The sequence below is a fragment of the Pithys albifrons genome, chromosome 1, assembly GCF_047495875.1.
Source record: "Pithys albifrons albifrons isolate INPA30051 chromosome 1, PitAlb_v1, whole genome shotgun sequence".
NCBI lineage: Eukaryota > Metazoa > Chordata > Aves > Passeriformes > Thamnophilidae > Pithys > Pithys albifrons.
Genome location: NC_092458.1, coordinates 117,928,454 through 117,948,859, shown reverse-complemented (window position 1 = coordinate 117,948,859; position 20,406 = coordinate 117,928,454). Strand labels below are relative to the sequence as shown.

Genomic DNA, 20,406 nt, shown 5'->3' with positions numbered 1-20,406 from the left:
CCCAGTAGATTTTATTAACCAATAAACAGATACATTTGTAGTTTAATTATTCAACAGTTATGATCACTAAACTGTGGAAAATCAGTGAATGCTCTCTCTGTATAGTTCAATGTTGCTAGCACAATGTCAACAGACTGAGTGCATGAAGACACTGAAGATCAACCAGCTACAAAAATAAATAAAACACCATGCAGGACTGGTGTGCATGGACTGGTGGTGATATTTTTACATTTTTCCTGCTACAATAGGATTCAAATGTCCCACTGCTGCAGTGGGCTATGAGCATCAGGAAAAAAACTTAGGGAATTAATTTCCGAGTTTCACATTCATTGGTACAAAAAGTTATTTCCAGATGTACTCCATTATGGTCATGAAAATCCAAACCAAAGTTAAGCCTCCTTTGCAAGGCTTACTCACAATTCTTTCAGCATCACCTGAAAAACTCATCTTCTGTGTTCAGCTTGACTGCAGAAACAGTATGAATTCCCAATTAAAAAAAAAATCAAGCTACTTCTTTATAGCAATGACTTAATTTCTCACCATTTCATTTCTCCTTTTTCAAAGAGGATTTCACCCTCAGAGATGAAGACCTGTCAAATCTCTTCTATAAGATTCATTCAACTCCCACCTTAGTCTCCCTTTATTGTTCATTCTCCTTCACAGCAACCCAAGTGCTTTTCTCTAGCTGGGAACTTGCAGGAGCAAATGTGTCTGGTCAGCTCATCACACACTTGGGAGTTGAGATAATAGAGCATAAAATCTACTGTGCTGCCCCACACCTTGGCATCTCTCCTGGTCGCAACCCACTAGGTAGCCCAATCCCCAGGCATTTGTTTCCTTGTACAGATCCAAGCCTTCCAAAGGACCTAAAGCATGCAGGAATCAGCCATCCCATGGCTCAAGGCAGAGGTATGAGTTCCCATGACACAGCAAAGGATACAAGCCTGAACATAAGAGGAAAAGAAACAAGAGGTTTGGAGGTTGCATGGCTCAAGGGTGCCTTGCTCACACAGGAGCAAAATCTGTATGGCTTTTTTCCCCCCAGGCTAGACAAGCATCTCCCTGGGATTGTTGACAGATCAAGGAGAGGCCGTCTCCAGCTAATCACTCAGGAGCTGTATGGGAGATGATCTCACATGTGGGATGTTCTCACTGTTTGTGAAGGGAGTAAGCCAAAAATACTGTGTTTAAATACAAATAAAATAAATAAATAATTTTCATTTATACACAGTCCAAATGTTTGGAAACAGGGAAGTCCTATCCATAAAGGCAAAAGGAGAGGCACAGTTAGATTTCCAGGTCTCTAGGTGTGGAATAAAATTGGTTTAATAAATTAATCCACTGATTCAAGGTGTCCTAAGTACAGGACCTATTGCTGTTACAAACCAGTTGGCAAGAAGATTACTCTTGATTTGTGGTGGAGACAAAGGGAACAAAAATATGTGAGTACTATTAGATACTGGAATGTACCCTCCAGCTTGGAGAAGGAAGATTAAGTGACCACTTACATGCCAGGCAGATTTCTCAGTCTGCTCATATTCCATGCTGCCACTGAATTGGGTAAATAGGATTTGGACAGTCAGATTCAGCAGAATGCTGGGGAATATACAATAGTCATCCTATATGTGCTGACGTTATATAAGATCACGTGAAACTCTTCTCAAATTCCATCCACCAATTTACCTTCCCTGGTACCTTAGTGTATTTAGCTCTCTGAAACTTTCATCAGCTTTTCAAATATTCAATTCTCTTGTAGCAGCAGGCAAAGCTTACTACAATTCATTTAAGGACATTTAAAGACAGATTTAATATTATTTTGCTTTGTCTAATGCTTCAATTGGATTGTGCCTCCTCAATAATTTATTACAGAACTTTTATTTTAGAAATTCTTCTCTATATAAGTAATTTTCATGTAAATTATTATAAAATCCCTGAATTCTTGAGAAGTTTCTTAAACACTTTTGTTATCTGATATATTGTCATGTAAATTATCAGTTCACCACTACTCATGAGAATCCCTAAAACCATGTAAAAATATGACAAGCAATAATCCTCCAAGATGAGCAGCAGGCTGATAGGAAGAAGAAACCATTGCCACCCACCACATGTAAACCACAGCAAATTTCAGCTTCTCTGTACTTCAGCTGTCAGCTAACACAGGGAGAACCCCTGCTCTTGCTTCAAGAGGCATTTCAAGGGAAAATACATCAAGGATCACAAGGCTTGCTGATATTATGGGTATACCACACATCACTAAAATGCACACATTATGTCACGTTGCTAGAATCCTCCTTTTATTTAATGTGTCAAGCAGGGTCCATTGTTTCTTGCTTTGCAAATAATATTGGGTGGGCCAAGAAGCCTCTCTATTAAAAACTAATCACTTTTTTTTCCATTATAATAGGTTGACTTCCTAACAACTTGGCCAAGTTACCTCTCAGTAGATGAAGTTTTCATGGTACTCATACTGATGTTTAGGGACATATTTAAGATGAAGACTCTGAAAAGAACAAGTAAACAAACCCTCCACATTACTCTTTGCCATAGGTACACAATTTACATTTTCACAAATTCATATACAAGTTGTAGAACAAGGACATCAAACTTACAAAACAGTAGAGGAAGTGTTTCTTGTCAGGGAATATCTTTTTGCATGTGCTGTTAAAATTTATCTGGTTAAAAGCACATTTTAAGCTTATGAAAGAAAGCGTAGCTCATACAAGTTTGATAAAGACTTGCAAAAGCTACGAAGTACTTGAAGACAGAAACCTCCCAATAGTCAAATTCAGGCTGATTTTGGAGGACTGGAAATGAAAAAACCCCCAAACAAATAAACAAAAAATAATCAAAATTACAAAATAAAATAAATACAAAATCAAAAACATACTATGTGCAAGACATACTGGTCAACCTGATCTGTAAGAATTGGTGGTTATGGTACTAATAGTACATCCAAATCAATTAATTTTATCTGTTCTTCTGTTCTTACTCTTACCTGAAGGGAGGGTCTTTCAAGGCTTCCATAAACGTCTGTGTCATCCCTTAAACAAAGAAATTCAAGTTTCTGGAACCATTGAAACTATTTGCTTAGTATAAAGAAGGAACATTACACACTAAAACAAATAATTCATTTGATGACTTTCTTATCTAAATCAATACTATAAATGGTGTAAAATTTAATTAAGTTGGTAGACTGAGGGAGCAAGTCACTGAAAACTAGGACTAATACCTGGAGTCTCAGTATAGAAAGAACTCAGTTTGGGAGGTTTCACAGAATTTAGAAAGTTTGCTTTAGCTTTTAGACTATTAGGTCTATTAACTGTAACAGTTCAGATACAAATTTAACTATGGAAACACAGAAGCACTGGTTCCATGTAATTTTAGAGTTATGGAGAATTGTGGAGAGGAAAATGAAGACACTCTTTTGTATTTGCCCCATTCCTTTTGTTCTCATAGTCTGAAACACCAGCCTCACTGGACCTTAGTTTCTGGGGTAATGTGAGTGCTTTGGTCTCAGAGAACATGAAAAACTGCACTAGCACAGGTCATGAAACCTCACTGCAAAATACAACAGTGATTGGTTGTAAGCCTTAAATACCATGTAGCTGTTTTCCATTTAGCTGGCTGCTCTCCTGTTTTTTTTTCTTTTGGCATAGCTTCTCACACCCCCAACCCCAGCGAGGTTTACACACACATAAGTACTTGCAGTTTTTAATGGGGGGAAGGTGTAACAGTATTTTGGAAAAGTAGTCACTGTTCTTAGTGTTTTACTGGAATAAAACTGAAAAAAAATAGTGAAGAACTATTGTACAGTGGGTTGGAAAATGTACTCCAGGGGTGAAATAATTAGACCTGTGAAAAACTACCTGATTTTGCTAGAGCTTGAAGCAATTATTTTCTGTGTGTTTCGGCCACTGTGACTGCAACAATCATTCTGTTCAAACTCACTCTAGAATAAAACTTACTCAAAGCAATTCTATTCAGATGCTGTTCCAGTCCAGAACTGGCACGATCCTTCAAAGCCTGTCTTGATTTTCAGACTTGGTATTAAAATCTGCCCCCATGACCATGCATATATTTCAGTTTCACAGGACTTGAATTTTCATTAATGCTTGAAAACTAGCAGCCTCTAGTACTACTACCAAGCTCTAGTATACTTTCAGATGTGCAGGGGGTGTTCATTTATGAGTGCCCACATGCATGGGAACTAGTCCTTTAAGTTTGTCTGAAAGGACACTAAAGGGATTCCCACTATCCACTGTGCCACACAGAATTCTCCACGAGAATGAAATGCAGAGTTTAAACTGCTTTAAATACAGGAATCCAGCTCCTCTGGCAACACAAACTGATGCGGCTCCACTGAGGGAAAATGAATTGTCATTATATTGTTCAGTTGGGCACAGTTTGGTTCAGCTCCTTTCTTAGTCTCCTTTAAACTCAACACTTTAATACAATGTTTTGTTACAACTTTAGAGAAAAACCAAAAGTCTCAGGTAGCCAAGGAACTGCAATAAACCAGCACAGTCCCCGAGCACATTAAAGCGCACTCTGCTAGAATCACTGAACACATTTTCATCCGAAAAGCATAAATTCTAGAATTTCCATTTATTTCTAGAGAATCCAAAACATTTCAAGCGCAACACAGCTTTTCATTACCACACCGTCACGATCATTACTGCTAAATTGTTTCTATGCATTGCCTCATTCTGACCTTCAATTTACACTCCATTTTTCGTCAGAGGTTTCACAACACAGTGGGGGAGCTCAGCCTCTACTACTGGACAGCATATTAGTGAGTGCAGCACATCCCAAAATCAGAAAGCCAAAATTATGCTGCACTATGCTGTGTATTTATCAGTGAGTCCTCAAACTCCATGAGGTATTAACTGGAGATGCAGCAGTAATAAATTCAGTGGAGCAATGTTGGGGGAATTCTTAAAGAACAACAGAAAAGTCACAATGTATTAAAAGTCCCTTCAAAGAATACGGTCATAGTCCCTTAATTTAAGTATGCAGACATTTTATAATACAAAAGGAAATTACATCTGGTTAATTCAGAAATCGTTGCTTGAATACTGACAAACCAATTGAAAGATTCTCATTTTTAGGGTGCTATGCAGTTGGTCCATTTTCATTTGCATAATCCATATTCACTGCTATACAAAGAACATCATACCACAGTGAGTACACTTTGATATTAGAGGTATTTTCCACTCCTATGTTAAGACATTCTTTCAAAAGAGCAAGTTCATGCTTTTAAACAAGCCACTCAGGTATTTTAGGTCCTTCAAAACTAAACAGAAACCCACTAGGAGGCAAAAATAAACACTTTCTAAAACACAAAACACAGATCGCTAATTGTCACCGGCCTCCTGCTTGTTCCCTTCTGCCCCTTGAGACATGATATTGCATAATCCTGATGCTGCTGCTACTGTTTCGCCTAAAAACTGCTATTTTGGGATGCATGTTAGTATTGCAGTACAGGAAAACATCTCTAAAATTATGATCCCATAGAAGGATATCAGAGTTATTTATCCCCAGGAACAAAAATACAGCACAATTTTAAGACCTCCTACATGTAGTTTTAGTGCTTTCCTTCCCAAAATGTCGTCTACATATTTGCTTACAATACTGAAAGAAGAATATCTTGCTATGCATTTTATCCTTTAGGATTTATGGGTCTTTTTTATTTTCCTCTTCAAGACAAAAAAAATAAAAAAATAAAATGAAAAGACACAGCAGGTGTCTTACATTGTCAGCAAGGCTCAAGAATACTTGCAGTAATAGAAAGAATGCTTTCAGCCTTCTCTCAATTTATGCATTAATAATTAAGCATTATTTCATTGCTGCCCTCAAGTATAACTGTCTGAAAATATATGCATAGTTATCTGACCCAAAACAAAGCCCCTTGTGTGTGAATCAGCTTGAGAGACCTTTTATGTATAGAATCATATATATTAATTCTTTTTTAATAAACGCACAGCTTTGATACTATCAAGGCTATAGTAAAACTGTAACATTCACCTTCTGAGTGGTTTTTATTGTCTTGAAGGCACCAGAACAGGCTGCCAAGAGAAGCTGTAGATTCCCCATCCCTGGAAGGATGTTCCAGGTCAGTCTGGGTGAGCCTCTGAGCAACCTGATCTAGTAAAACATGTCCCTGCCCATAGGAGAGGGGTTAGAACTGGATGATCCATAGGGACCCTTTCAACCCAAGCCATTCTATGACCCATTTAGTGCTTATGCTCTTCTTCTGAAGCCGAAGTGATAGGACTCAGCCAACTGGGGGCGTGCAATAGATCCCAGCTCCTCCTCTGTTGACCATGACTTCATCTCAACCCAAAGTAATGAGATGATATGAGGGACAGAGCAATCTGAAGTGAAAAGAGGAAAATTCCTGTCATTTTTTCTCAGGATTCAGCCTGCACCTACATAAGTGAAAAGTATCTCTACTGTGAAATCAGCGAGAACGGTAAGACAAGCACATCCACTCCATTTGTGACAAAAAATTGAAACACAAATCTCACATTCCTATCTATGTGAGGCTGCCACATGTTGATACATTATTCTGTCCCTCTTGCCATTCCTCTGTTCCTTGAACTTCACAGTTAAATCTTCAACCTGGTCTCATTCTCTCATCAATAGCAAGAGCCAGAAAGTCAAAAGGGACATTTTTGAGAATGTCAAAAATAAATGCAGTTTAAAAAATTGCAAGTTTATATGTGAGGTGTGGTCTACCTCCAAGCAGAATCAGAAGAATTGTATCAAGTCAGAAGTTAAAAATATCAAACAAGATTTGGATTTCTTCCAGCTTTTTGAGCATAGGTTGATAAAAACCATGAACTACACACAACATGTACAACAAACTATTCCACCATAGAGTTTGTACAATTTCTCTCATTTTTCATTAAGTCATGGGGTTTTCAAAGTTGAGATCAGCTGTTTGTGTTCTAGTGATACAGAATACACACCCCAAACAAACTTGCAATCACCATGTTACATTGTCTTATGGCTATGTTTTGGTATCAAATGAAATATGATATAACCCAAATTTCAAGTTCAGAAATAGTTATTGCTGTTTTAGTTTTACTTTTTCAATTAATGAGGAAGGTCAGACCAAAAAAACCATAAAAAAACACAACCACACAACAACAAAAAAGAAAACACAAAACCACACACACAAAAAAAAAACCAACAGCACTGACTTACATCAGTCGTACCAGAAATCAAGATGTGAATGAGTTCAGAGGTTCAATGACAGAGTCAGAACCTTCATGGTGGGAGCAGGTGCAGGAAGGAGACAGAAGACAGACTGCATTTGTTTCAGCCAGGTCATTTCTGTAGAGGCTGAAGGCAAAGACTTTCAACACAAGATAAAATAAAACCCATAGATCTTTTTTTTCCTTTTACCCAGGAACAAATCCTTCAGTCTTAACTCTGGGAGAGAAAGAATAATTTTCAGAAGGCAGTAAACTGTTTGGAAAACAATTCTACACCACTATCTTTGAGCCAAAGGTCTCAGTCTTACATGCAAAAGCAAAAAATATGTAGAATATTTCTATACATGCCCAAAAGGCTTAATTTTGCTCTGAAAAGTGATGAACTCAACAAGAGTACCTTACAACTGATTCACAAATTTTGCTACTTCATGTTGTGCATGTCTGATTCATGCAGGGAAGTGGGTGGTAAGAAGACTTTCCTTTTCTCTCATAAGGGTTACACTGCCATCAGAACACCACTGAAAGCATAAACTGAACTCTGTCCAGGCACAAGCCTGGAAAATGATCAGTGTTCAGGCCATGTAGATGACCATTACCAAGGGACACTGTAGTTGGTCAAGTAAAACCATCTACAATCTTACTGGAAGCTGAAGGATGAGGACACTGGACACAAATCCTTTAGAATATTTGTTTTCCTTTGTTGCCTGCAAAACCCAACTTTATTTGGAAGAACTAAAATGTCAGAAACACTTGTAGCAATCATCAGCCTTATGCTTACCAAAATTAGTGAGGATGTTTTTGTGGGTATCAGTGATTCAAGTCTTCCACCAAGCCTGAAGCTGAACTACTCTTACTTTCACACACAGTCTTTTCCTATTTGAAAACACAGTGTGGCAAACTAACATCAAAATGTTTTTACTAATTTAATCAGAAGTGAGCTCGTATTGAGACACAAACAACTTTACATTAATTATTTAGACACTTAAACTATGCACTTTCAAAACTCATGTCCCAAGAACCATTTTGACATGTTTCTGCTCCCTTCCACAAGTGAAATGAAATGTCACTGGCAAGGTCATGGTTTAAAATGATTTTAGGGCAAACAGCAAATTCCTGCCAAATCAAAGATTGCCTCAAAAAGAATCTTAACAAAATGCTTGATCAAGAGGAACTTGTGCCTTGTCATGGACTATACCATTTAAATAATTCCATTAAAGGTTTTCTCACAATCATAACGAAAACAGTTTAGTGCCTAAAGACATTCAGGAGAAAGAGGAAATCCAAGAGAATACTATTTCTAGTCCAAAATGCTGACAGCTGAAATGCAAGCTAAATTTACCTAAATGGCCTCCACTCAGGTTCTGAATCTAGACAGGCTAAAGACAAACAACCATACACTAATGAAAGCACAGGGTTTACAAACATACCATGACACGCAGAATTCTTCATGGCCATCTTTCAGGGCACTCCTTCCTTTCCCCAGCAGCAGCCAGATGACACCTATGTTTGCACAGGTTACTCATACTTCTCCACTTTTTTTTTGCTGCCATAATTTCCCAGCAGAACAAAATACCAAGGAGGTATAGCCTTCTCCCTTATTCAGTTTCAGTCTTACCTAATAAATCATTATTCCCAGTGCATTAATTCCTACTCTTCTCCTAACTGCATCCTACTCATCCATACTTTTCTGACAGTGAGGGTCAGAGAGCTAGATGGGGTTAAGAACTATAGTCCCATTAAAAACTTAGCTATAGCTTAATTATATTTTCCCCATCTAAAATTTAACATTGGTAATAACACTGAAGAGAGCTCTAACCTGGATAAAGATGGCAACAGTTCATAGACATCACTACGATTTCATCTAATTATTTAAAAAGTATCTGTAGAACAAAAGATAGAAACTCCTACAGAGAAGAATATACTTGTACTTTTACTCTAGAGCATGACAAGAGTTGAGGAGGCTGTTTTACAGTTGGCGACTGAGAAAAACATTACAGAAACAACAGGTAGTGTAGAAAAAGCTGTTAGAAAACGTGGCTTCTGCAATGCAACATTTCCCTGCAGGCAGCTGTACTGCATTTTTTCTACTATTAATATTCAACATAAAAGCCAAGTATGTTTCAAACGTACAGGTTTCAAGAACATTCATTTTCTTCTGGACTACTTTATACAAGATGAGGATTCCACGTTTCCAATACAAGTCTCATATTCTTGACTGTCAATGTTCACATACTCAATAATACAGTTACTACTATTGCATTAATCCCCACAGTGAATGGATGATAATTCCTTTATTTAATTTATTTAATTTATTTAATTAATCTAATTTTATTTAATTGAATGTGTGGCATACTTCTCTTAGCCTTCTGAAGTCGCACGTGTGTTTAAGCACCTCTCATCCTTGGCATCATTAGCCTATTTATTTTCTTAAAGTTTTTTATTGCAAGAATGGGAATTCGGTTTCTTGTTTCCTCCATTGTGGTTTTTCCTGATTCATCAGGCACCAGGGATTTTGTACAGAAATTCAAGAAAAGGAATTAAGTTTTAGAAGTGATTTTAAGTACATCTCTTCCCAAGACTGACCTCTACACTTCTGCAATGCCCACACAGGTAAGGAAGCAAGCTCAGAGTCAAAGCACACACAATTGCTCAAAAAGCCATTGACAGTGCAGCAACTGCAAATGAAAAATATCATCTCCAAGTGACAAATGGCTTCCCTTCAAATGCTACTTTTTCCCAGAAATCTAATAGCACAGTCATCAGAAACAATGTTCCTCCCACGGTCAAAAACACTTGTTTCCACAGTATTCAGATAACATCTGTAACTTTTGTATCATACACATAAAAAACCTCCCCAAACATCTTCAAGCTCAGCTATCCTGTCCAAGCCCTGGGAACACTTGATGCTGTTTACAAATTCCTACATTGTCCCCACCCCTGTAATACACAATGTAAAATCTTGGAGACCTTCATGCTGTGGTTGTTTTCCTCCCATCTGCTGGTACACTGCTGCTTACACAGTTTCTCAGGGTGTACAGGTGATAGGTGGTTGTCTAATCCAAAAGTTACTGGAGTCCCAGTGGGGAGACACAAGTCTGTTCAGCTGCATTCACATCACAAGTCATCCCAACACATAACACAGCCACTCCTAAAAAGCACAGTCTTCCTCACACTAAATGGCTGTGCTGAAAGGTATTTCATTAAAAACAGCAATGATGAATTCATCTGGAACCAACACAAAACAGTTGAAAAGAGAATTTATATGTCAACAATGAGGGATGTCCAAGATCACTTAAATATTCCAGAGATGCACTGAAGAGGTCTAGTAGCTCTCTTCAAAATAAGTAAAATGTTCATTTAAGGAGCTTCATGTTAATACTCATTTGTGGAATATAGTTCAAACCACAATGGTATTTTGTTTCTCTTCTGATACCCTTTTCTGTTTCTAAGCAATACAAAAAGCATACACAGGGAAAAATTACAATGAAAATAAAAAGGTACAGATTAAAGTAATTGAATTATGTAGAAATCTCAGTGCAGGCAAAGATATTTAAAAAAAAAACAAAAAACAAAACCCATGAAAACAGACAAATTCCATTCCAAAGCAATTGATTCTGCTCTGAAGCCATGCCTCAGTGTATGGGAATCCCCAGAGAACAGGACCACATAGTCACACACAGGACAAACTAAGATACAAGCTTAAAAAAGACTTTGTTGTTGTTGTTGTTTTAACAGCAGAGCCAGGCTGTTTGGAGCAGGAAGAATGCAAAAGGCTTCATTGGTATATATTATATGTATGTTGTGCTCTTTGTATGTATATGTTTATATATCCCTACTATTTAAAGAGTTGAGAGAAGTTACTTTAAAAGTCAAAAAAATACATAACAGCTTCCTGGATCTACCTCAAATATACTTCCTACCTACCACTGTTGGACACAAACCCACACTGATCTTCAAGGTCTACGCTTCCAACTGTGCTCACCTTTTCTTCTTTCCTGTGTTTCCAGGCTCTGGGACAACAAACACATGAGTGTGCTCATCCCTGGTATGAAGGAAGTTTGATTAGAAAGCAGGGTAAATGTAGGCAAGGCAATAGCAATAAAGAACTGGGAAACAAAGTGCTCAGTCACAGCACAATCCTGCACTGCAGATGTGTTCAGCCATTGTTCTACCAAACATTCCCTTTCTCCCTCCATCCCACAAGACCAAATATCTTACTAGTAGACAGTAGTCAATCATCAGACATAAAATTAGTCCCTCTTGATAAGAAGATTTAAAGAGAACCTTATCTAATAAGAACGTGTTTTGCAGACAGGCAAAAAATTAGATAACTGGACCACCACACTGAAAATTGTTTAATATGATCCTTCATAACTATTGTCTTTCCATTCTCAAAAATACAGCTACAACACAAAATTCACATAGAATTTTGGTTAAATAAGCATTTCTCCATCCCTGAAGAATTTAAGATTTCAACTACCATGAAATCTATAACAACAAACACACTAATAAGTATTTCTTAAGGGTAGACATAGTGCTGAAGACAGCTTAGAAATCACTTCAACTGTTTCAATATGCTGATATTGTCTGGGATTTAAATATGCTGATATTGTCTGGGAATCATAACCACACCTCCAGTCTAACATACCACATTCCTCAAACCTTACTCAGATGCATGAACAGCAACTCTCATTGCAACTTTCACCTTACAGAACTTTCCTATAATTGCATAGATGCAAAACAGAAACATGGAGGCCCCTGGATCTAATTGCCCTTGAGGAATAATTTATATTAAAGATACACAGAAAAACATATAGCAAAAGGCTATCCATTGATACCACAGAAACACAGAATGGTTTGGGATGAAAGAGACCTTAAAGTTCACCTAGTTCCAACACTCCCACCATGGGGACTTTCCACTAGATCAGGTTGCTCAGAGCCCCATCCAGCCTGGCCTGTAACACTTCCAGACATGGGCCACTCACAATTTCTCTGTCAACCAGTTCACCAACCTTACAATAAAGAATTACTTTGTAATATTCAATATAACTCAATCCTCTTTCAGCTTAAAGTCGTTACCCCTCATCACTACATGCCCTTGGCAAAAGTTCCTCTGCATTTTTCTCATAGCCCCTTTTAGGTACTGGAAGGGGCTCTAAAGTCTCCCTGGAGCCTTCTCTCCTCCAGACTGAACAACCCCAGCTCTCTCAGCTTGTTTTCGTGGAAGAAGTGCTTCCGCCCCCGGATCATCCCAGCAGCCTCCTCTGAACTCATTACAGCAGGTTCATGGCATTTTTACATTTAGGGCTCCAGAACTGAATGCAGTACTCCAGGTGTGGTCTTACCAGAGTGGAGCAGAGGTTCAGAATCATCTTCCTCAATCTACTGCGCACAGTGCTTTTGATGCAGCCCAGGACACATTTGGCTTTCTGGGCTTGCAAGGGCATGTTGCCAGGTCATGGTGAGCCCCAAATCCTCCTCAGGGCTGCCCTCAATATTATTGAGCCATTTTACATCAAGAAAGTTGGTGGAGTAAAGGAAAGAGACAATACATGGAGAGTGTGCTGTCAGAGATGACACAGCTTTCTGGATTATATGCCTAACTGAGGCAATAATGATTCATTGTAATCACCTGTTCTGGCCTTCCCCTACATAAACCACATAAGATTTCCCCATTTTAAGTCCTGTTTTAAAAAAAAAACAACCTGCCTTTAGAAAAAAACATCTCTGGTTTAAAGTTTTTTAATTTGAAAAACTTTAAGAACTAACTAGTCTAATGAGTGCTTTTATTTAAAAAAAAAGCATCTTTTGTCTAGTCTCAGAATGTCCACCTTCAAATTTCCAACACTGGCTGTTGTTGAACCTTTTCTTCCTTAAGTAAAGAGGCCATTCCTCATCTCTACATTTTAGGCAATGATCCAACCACTTCTTTCTTTTGGATTCACCCAAGACAAAGTTTGCTCCAAGTGCCTTTACAGCAAGGGGCTTTTAAGTGTTTAATGAGCTGCCTCTTGAACACAAATATCTCAGCTGAAGTGCATAGAGCAAAACAGTAACGCTTGTCCCACCTGCTCCTCTATCTTCTCACATTCAATTAAAGAGCTACTTCCCTGCCTGACTGTTCATCAAACACTCTCCTCCTTATTCCCTCTGCAAGGCTTTCCAAAAATTGCTAACTCTGGAGTTCAGAACACCTAACTGTTCCTTACGCTATGACTCCACGCTTAGTATGCTGAAATGAGTGTTGGTTAACTGCACTCAGTAACTATCAACTATTCAAAACTGCTTTATGTGATTCTTGCCTTCTATTATTTACTCCTTTCTTTGTATAGTCACAATAATAAAATTGAAGCAATACATTGTTCTATTTAAGAATAAGTAGACTATAATTTTTAAAGCAAAAAGATAGAAGAAAAATTTAGGCAGCACATGACAAGAGCTGATCTTCACCTGAATGCCACAGATCTGCTCACCTGATCAGAGATGAAGAGGATCACTGAGTGCCCGTTCCTTTCCATCCCTCCCCACGGCACAACAACCACAGATCGTATCACTGTCGGGCAAGATCTACCACCTTCGATTTTCATGGTAACGCATGGTAGAAAGCATTACAAAATAAAAGCCAACCCAGTATACAAGCACCCTCTGCCAGTCATTAATGCCAGGAGCACCCGGTCAGCACAGCCCTCCCTCCCCGCTCCGGGAAGGGCGCCGGCGGGAGGCTCTCCACTGGGACGGGACCTATCGGGGAAAGGAAAAGAAGGGGGGAAAGGAAGAACAACACCAGAAAAAAAGCCAAACCAGTTGCTGATCAGAACGACGGACTCACCAGGAACCGTGGCAGAAGAAGAAAAACACGTACAAGCAGCAGCATCCACCCCGCCGCCAAGGGCTCTCGACGCCAACTCCGCAGCCCGATGGAGCCGGGAGGCTGAAGTCCCGCTCCCGGCGTCGCGGGCTCGTCTCCGGGCTCTGGCGGGGAGCGCACGGACCGCACTGACACTCACCCGGGGCAGGGGCAGGATCGCGATGACGCCCGCAGGTGCAGCCCTGCGACAGCCACCCTCGCCTCCTCCCGCAGCCGAGCGCTCCCTCTGCGCCCGGGAAGGGCTGGAGCCTACCGCGAGTGGTTCCCGCCCGGCCGCCTCCGTCGGGAGGGTACCCACCTCCTCCGCGTCCCCCCGCACCTCTCCCGCTGCTGGGAGAGCTCCGGTAGCACCGCGCCCGGTGCTCCGCAGCGCCTCTCGCCGGCGAGAATCGAGCCGGGATGCGGGGCGGGAGCCGGGAACGCCGCCGTCCCGACCTGCGGAGAGCGGGGTGGAGCAGCCAGTGGAGCGGGGCCGGGCGGGAGACCATCCAAGCGGCCCCTTTCCTCTTCCCCTCTCCTCCTTCTCCCACTCCCGCTTCTCTCCCGGGATGCGGGGCTGCCGCCCCGGGTACCACGACCATCCCTGCCGCCCGCGCAGACCTCCCCTGCCTTCCGACGGGGCTGGGAAGGGTGCGCATCCCGTTAATATCTCCTCATTAGTATTATCTCACTTTCCGTGGTGTTTTAGTGGCGTGGAGCTGGCACGTCAGGGGGCGATTCGGTGATTTTTCAGGATGAGTTTGGAAAGGCAAAAGGTTTTTACTTTATAGGTTTTAATGGTTTTTCAAAAATTAATAATTAGCAGTTGTATCTATTCTGTGCACTGGGTGAGGGAAACATCTAAAAAGTAAAAGAGTATTTAAGAGTATAATGAAAGACACTGTTCATAGCTGTCCTCTTTATACCTACATGCAACCCTTCTGAAGATTTATGGCTATCACTTTCAGTGTTCAAATGAGATGGTTTTATCAAACAGCTACAAGTATTACGAAATATTCAAAATTTCAAAAGTAAAGAAGCAAAAACAGCATCTTGATTCATCCAGATGAACTGAATGATTCATTCACCCTCATAAGCATCCTCAGGTACCTGAAGAGCTCACATAGCAGGCATCCAAGAAAGATAAGGAAACTAATTTAGCATTTATGTGCATTTATTAACACGTTAAAATACTATTTTGAAAACAGAGGTAGGCTACACGAAAATCCTTAAGAGCTTTTCTTTTACACAGCTGTAACTGACTTTAGAACTGATCTAATTTTTTCACTTTCAAAAAATTCCAATGCATACCCTGTTGAACTTCCACATATAAAATCTCAGCACAACATTTGCAATTTATGCACAATAGAAACATAACATTACTCATTACTTTCAAATTCCTAGTGTTGTATTTGCAAGAAAACTGCCATGCTTGTGTTATTCCAAATGATGTGTGTTGGGAATTCTGTTCTTAGGAGGTACAATATTTACTTGGCCAGTATATAAATACAACCTTTTTGAAGAGTAATTCGAGTTTGCTACATGTTATACTCACAACATTGTTCTTTGACTTTTCAGGAAAAGCTGTTGAAGGAACTTACTCTAAATTAAATGCTCAGGTATATTGTTTGTCTGCAATTACTAGAATAATGCATTTTTCTCTATAACAGTATGAATCATTATAAAAAATGCAACATAAGTGAATATATTCTGTAACGCATGTTCTAATTTGAAGTACTAAACAACAGCTCCAGATCTATGTAGACTTTTTTGTGTTTTGTTTTGGTTTTTTGGTTTTTTTTACAGTTTCATCTTACGAATATTGTTTGGGGAGCTCTTGAAAGGAAGAGCTAATAGCCATTTGCACAGCAGCTTGAGAGCTCAGGTACAGCATTACCAACCAGATACCCAAGTACAAGGGGAGTTTCTGAGAAACATCCCAGATCTTTCATGTTTCTCTCAGGACAGAAGGCATCTGCTCTCACAGACTGGAAGCCCCATATTATTATAGTAGCACTGCCCATACTAGCCTGTATTTATTAGGCACCCTTTGTGATCCCTAACAGACCACATGAACCAAGGGCTTTGTAAATCAGGATTACAGAAATCTGTGGCCTATTTAGAACAAAGGAAAACTGTTATTATTTCTTTGGTGACTTTAATCTACATCAGCAACATTTACATCACTGTAAAGAATTAGCCAACTATGGTCCCAGAGTGCACTCTTATTAGGAAGGAATGGCAGTGCTAGTGGCCCTTTTCCAGAGTGCTATGACAAGTCTCTTGCCCTCTGGAATATCACTTTTGTAGCTAGTTTTCTTTTCTGGATATAACTGCTAATTCTATGCACCAGAAATCAATGAACTTAAACATTTATTGACATACTTGTTCCCACAGCCACAACTTCTATATAGGAAGAACTTGTGCAAATCACACAGAGTTCAGGTCAATAACATTAATGAACAAAGCCCAGTTTACTTTCTTTTCATGTAGCATTAGAGTGCTTTGCAAGCTTCTATTTCTCTTCACCTTAATCTAATCTTCCAATAAATATCAGAAAACTAGGCCATTGATACAATTTTCTAAACCAAAAGAAATGGATAAGAAATCATGTGGCATGAAATAGATTTTAAATAAACACCCATAGCTGTCAACAGTGAGATCTGCTGCAGAGTAACTATTTACATTTTTCTTCCAAATAACACAGGTGCTGGGAGCAGAGTTTGAGAACAAAATTGAAAAAAAAAAAAAGAAAACAAAAGAAAACAAGCCTTTGTTGAGGAAGCTGAGATATGGAAGTTCTCATTGTCCAGCTGAGCACTCCCTGGGGTATTTTCCAAAAGTATAATTGCAGCCATCATGGAGAGAGAGGAGCCTTTTGCCAGCTCTTAGTGCTCAAGGGTTTTGGCTATCACTTCATGGAGGTATTCATAAAAAAAACAGAGACCTCAGTAATACTTCAATAATTCAGTAATTGGTAAAAAAGTTATGAAAGCAACTTCAATACAAATGTCCTATTTCTGGGTGTGTGGATGACTGTGTGTGTGTTCAGTGTTTTGAGAGCTTGCATGTTCCACATTTTAAATGAAGACTTTTTTGGCATTTCAGTAGAAAGACTCCCTGTTAAAATTTTAATGTGGCTTGTGATATTGATGTGCTTCTCTCCACTTCCAGCTAAAAACGGGGAGAACTCAAATGTATCTTTCAAAAAAAAAAAAGCCTGGTTTGGTGTACTAATGAATAAAAGGGCAAAACAATTATTTCAAGAAGAAATACAGTAAGTGTTGGAAGCAATAGCACCACATTTCTTTAAACAATTCATTGGCTCATCCAGAGTTCCTTCTTGAAAGATGCCAGGTTTATTTAATCAAAGTTATTATGCCTGCTGTTTTAATTTTATTTAAAGATACATTTAATTTCATTTGAGTCTGTTTCTTCACAATTCCTTCTTGATGAGTATGTGATATATGGGGCTTGTAGGAATTCAACAAAGCTCTGACAATGCTTTTTTTCTGCATACATTATAACTGTTCAAGAGATCAATGCAACCAAGCAGCCATGGGATCCAGACCCTCCTGCTTTTCTTAGAACTTGGATTTTGTGTTGTTGGGTTTTTTAACAATGGCATTGGGCTGCAAGTCAGAGGCTCTTGTCCCTGAGCTTAATTGCCCCACCATTTTTCTTGTTACAAAGATAAGAAGCTTAGCTCTGAGAGGAGTGATGTATTTCAAGCTTCATTCCAGTTATTCACTGTCATCTTAGCCTTCTCTTCCTCTCAATACCAAATAAACATTGACAAAAGCAGGATCCAGGAAATGTTATACAAGAAGAATGAAGCCTTCTCTTGTATAAGAGGACAACACTTTAAAAAGGTTTGCCTTAATGTTAGTTATGATATGAACAGAAAAATTACATGTCACAGATCTAGAAATATAAAATGGGGAACTGATGTTATTAACTGTTCTAAGACAAGGTCATTTCTGTTTCAGCCACTGGAAAGATTTAGAGAAGTAGGTATTTACAAAAAGGTTTTCAGAGTAATTACAGCATCTCCTGTTCTTTTTAAAGGAGAAGTTAAAAGCAGACTCAGGAATGGTTTTCTTATTTGCTTGAGTCTCTCAGTGCTCCACTTCTTCTCTGCAGAGCACAGCTGCACTCTGCCAGCCCCAGAGACCCGGGGACCACCAGGAACTTACAGTGTCCTAGAGAAACCCCCAAGAAGCCCCAACATCCTCAGGGACCCAGTGACACAGAACAGGAGTCCAAGAGAAACCAAGGGACCAAGCTACAGGTGGGTCACCGAGAGGCTTTGCTGCCTCCTCGGAAAGAAGGGCCAAGGCTGGGCCAAGCCTGCTGGCTTTGCGGTGGACAACCCCCCCTGTAAACAGGGCTGGGTCTTTCCTTTGATGTTGCTGGCCTTTTGCCATGGTACTCCTTTGGCTGCCTGGAGAGATGGGGACTACCCAGTAAGGAGGGTGAGAGACTCCTTCTCCACACCTGAGGGGAAATGGAGCTCTCCCAACCCCAGAACACCTTGTAAACAGGGCAGGGCTTTCTTTATTACCTTGGCAACTTTGTGCCTGCCGGCAGCTGCCGGCCACTGTGATGCCCTGCAGCTGCGACGTGTCATAGCCTCTGCTCTCTGGCCAGCCTCAAAGCCCCTCCACATGATCAGGCCCTTGTGGCCTCTGCACAAGCCAGGCCAAGCCTAAGGCCATTGCCTCCTGCTGCTGGGCAGTACGGATGGCTCCCCACAGCTTGCTGCACAGAGCCCATCTTTTCTAGGGGGACCAAGGGGCACGCTCACTCTCTCACTCACACCGACAAAGACAAGACAGAGACACAAAGGGGCAACGTCCCAGGAGAGGGAGCAAGCTCTGAGCAGCAACCTGCAGCGAGCCATCCCTGCCACCCAGCAGCAGGAGACAATGGCCTCAGACTCGCCCTGACCTACGCAGACACCTCAAGTGCCTGACTACGCAGGGCAGCCTCAAGGCTGGACAACGAACACAGGCTGTGACAGGCCCCAGCTACAGGGGGTCACAGTGGCCAGCAGCCGCCACCAGGCACAAAGGCACCAAGGCAAACAAAGAAGCCCTGCTCTGTTGACACAGTGGTCTGGGGTCAGGAGACCTCCATTTCCCCCTCGGATGTGGAGAAGGGGTCTCTCACCCTCCTTACAGGGTTGCCCCCTCTCTCTGGGCAGCCAAAGGAGAACCGTGGCAAAAGGCCAGAAACACCAAAGAAAAGATCCAGCCCTGTTTACAGGGGAGGGTCGCCCAGTGAAAGCCAGCGGGGGCACCCTGAAGGTGCTCGCTGCACTTCAACACGTGTGTCTGTCCCGGTGATGGCAGGGACAGTTGTTTGCCCAGAAGGCCTTTCTTGTGCTCCCTCTTGACCTCGACGCTGCTGTTCCTCCTCTGCACTCTTTCCTCAATGTCCATCTCCACCTGTTCTCGACAGCTTCTGCAAGATAAAGAGGGTTAGCCCTGAGGTCTGTCTATTAACCTCTACTCCTGTAGAAGGACTTAAGTCTTGGAGCAGTACTTGTTTTCATTATATATTGTCTCCTTAACCCACACGAAAATTTTAATGTGATTCATCCTCTTTTCTTTTGTTTTCCCCCCTTTTCAGCCTTCTAACCCGTTCACTGCTTGAAAAATCTGTGGCTGGACTCAGCATGAAGTACTTATTACCATTCTTTTTCTCTTCTTGCAGGAAAATTATATCCAAGATCCTTTGTTAAACTTTGACTCCATGATTGTAAAGAACGTAAAACAGTATTCTTAATTTATGGAGTCATTCCCTACGATGGTGATTTTTTTTCAGAAAAATCTGTCTCCTTCACCCCATCTGCAGGTTTAGTTTTTACAACTAAAAGAACTGCACAAATCCAGAATGCTAGTTTAGCACAACCTTAATGTTAAATGCCTGGGAGCGCGCAGCTTCCGTTCGGCCCGGCCTACCCCGCCGGGCACGCACTGTCGGGGCTGCATCGCCGCGAGCGGCACATCGCGACAGAGCCGATCCCCCGCCAGAGCAGCACATCGCGGCACAGGCCGGGCGGGCACTCGAGGAGGTCCCGGCAGCTCTGCGGCCTCGGCCATGGCCGGCAGCGACCGCAGGGAGGGGACCCGAGAAACAGTTTTGCTGCCCCTAGAAGGAGTCAGGTCCCGAGGAAGTAAATCCTGAATCGCCTGTTGAGCTTGGCAGAGACGCAGTGGCCGGAACATTGCGGGGAGGCGGAGCTGACTGCGGGGTCCGGAGGGAGAAGCGGCTGAAGCTGCTTGGGCTGTGCTTGTTCCCCACCGTCCCCTCGGCTCTCCGGGACTGTGAAAT

At 41.0% G+C, this 20,406-nt stretch overlaps 1 protein-coding gene across 1 annotated transcript in view; it reads right to left on the bottom strand.

Annotated features, from left to right (window-relative positions):
• Positions 1-14,306, bottom strand: part of LOC139676433 (synaptotagmin-like protein 5) — an 80,087-nt gene extending 65,781 nt beyond the window's left edge. The window contains exon 1 of the mRNA XM_071565413.1: positions 14,050-14,306. The gene's annotated coding sequence lies outside the window, so the exon portion shown is untranslated. The remainder of the gene's footprint in view (positions 1-14,049) is intronic.
• Between the last annotated feature and the right edge of the window lie 6,100 nt (positions 14,307-20,406).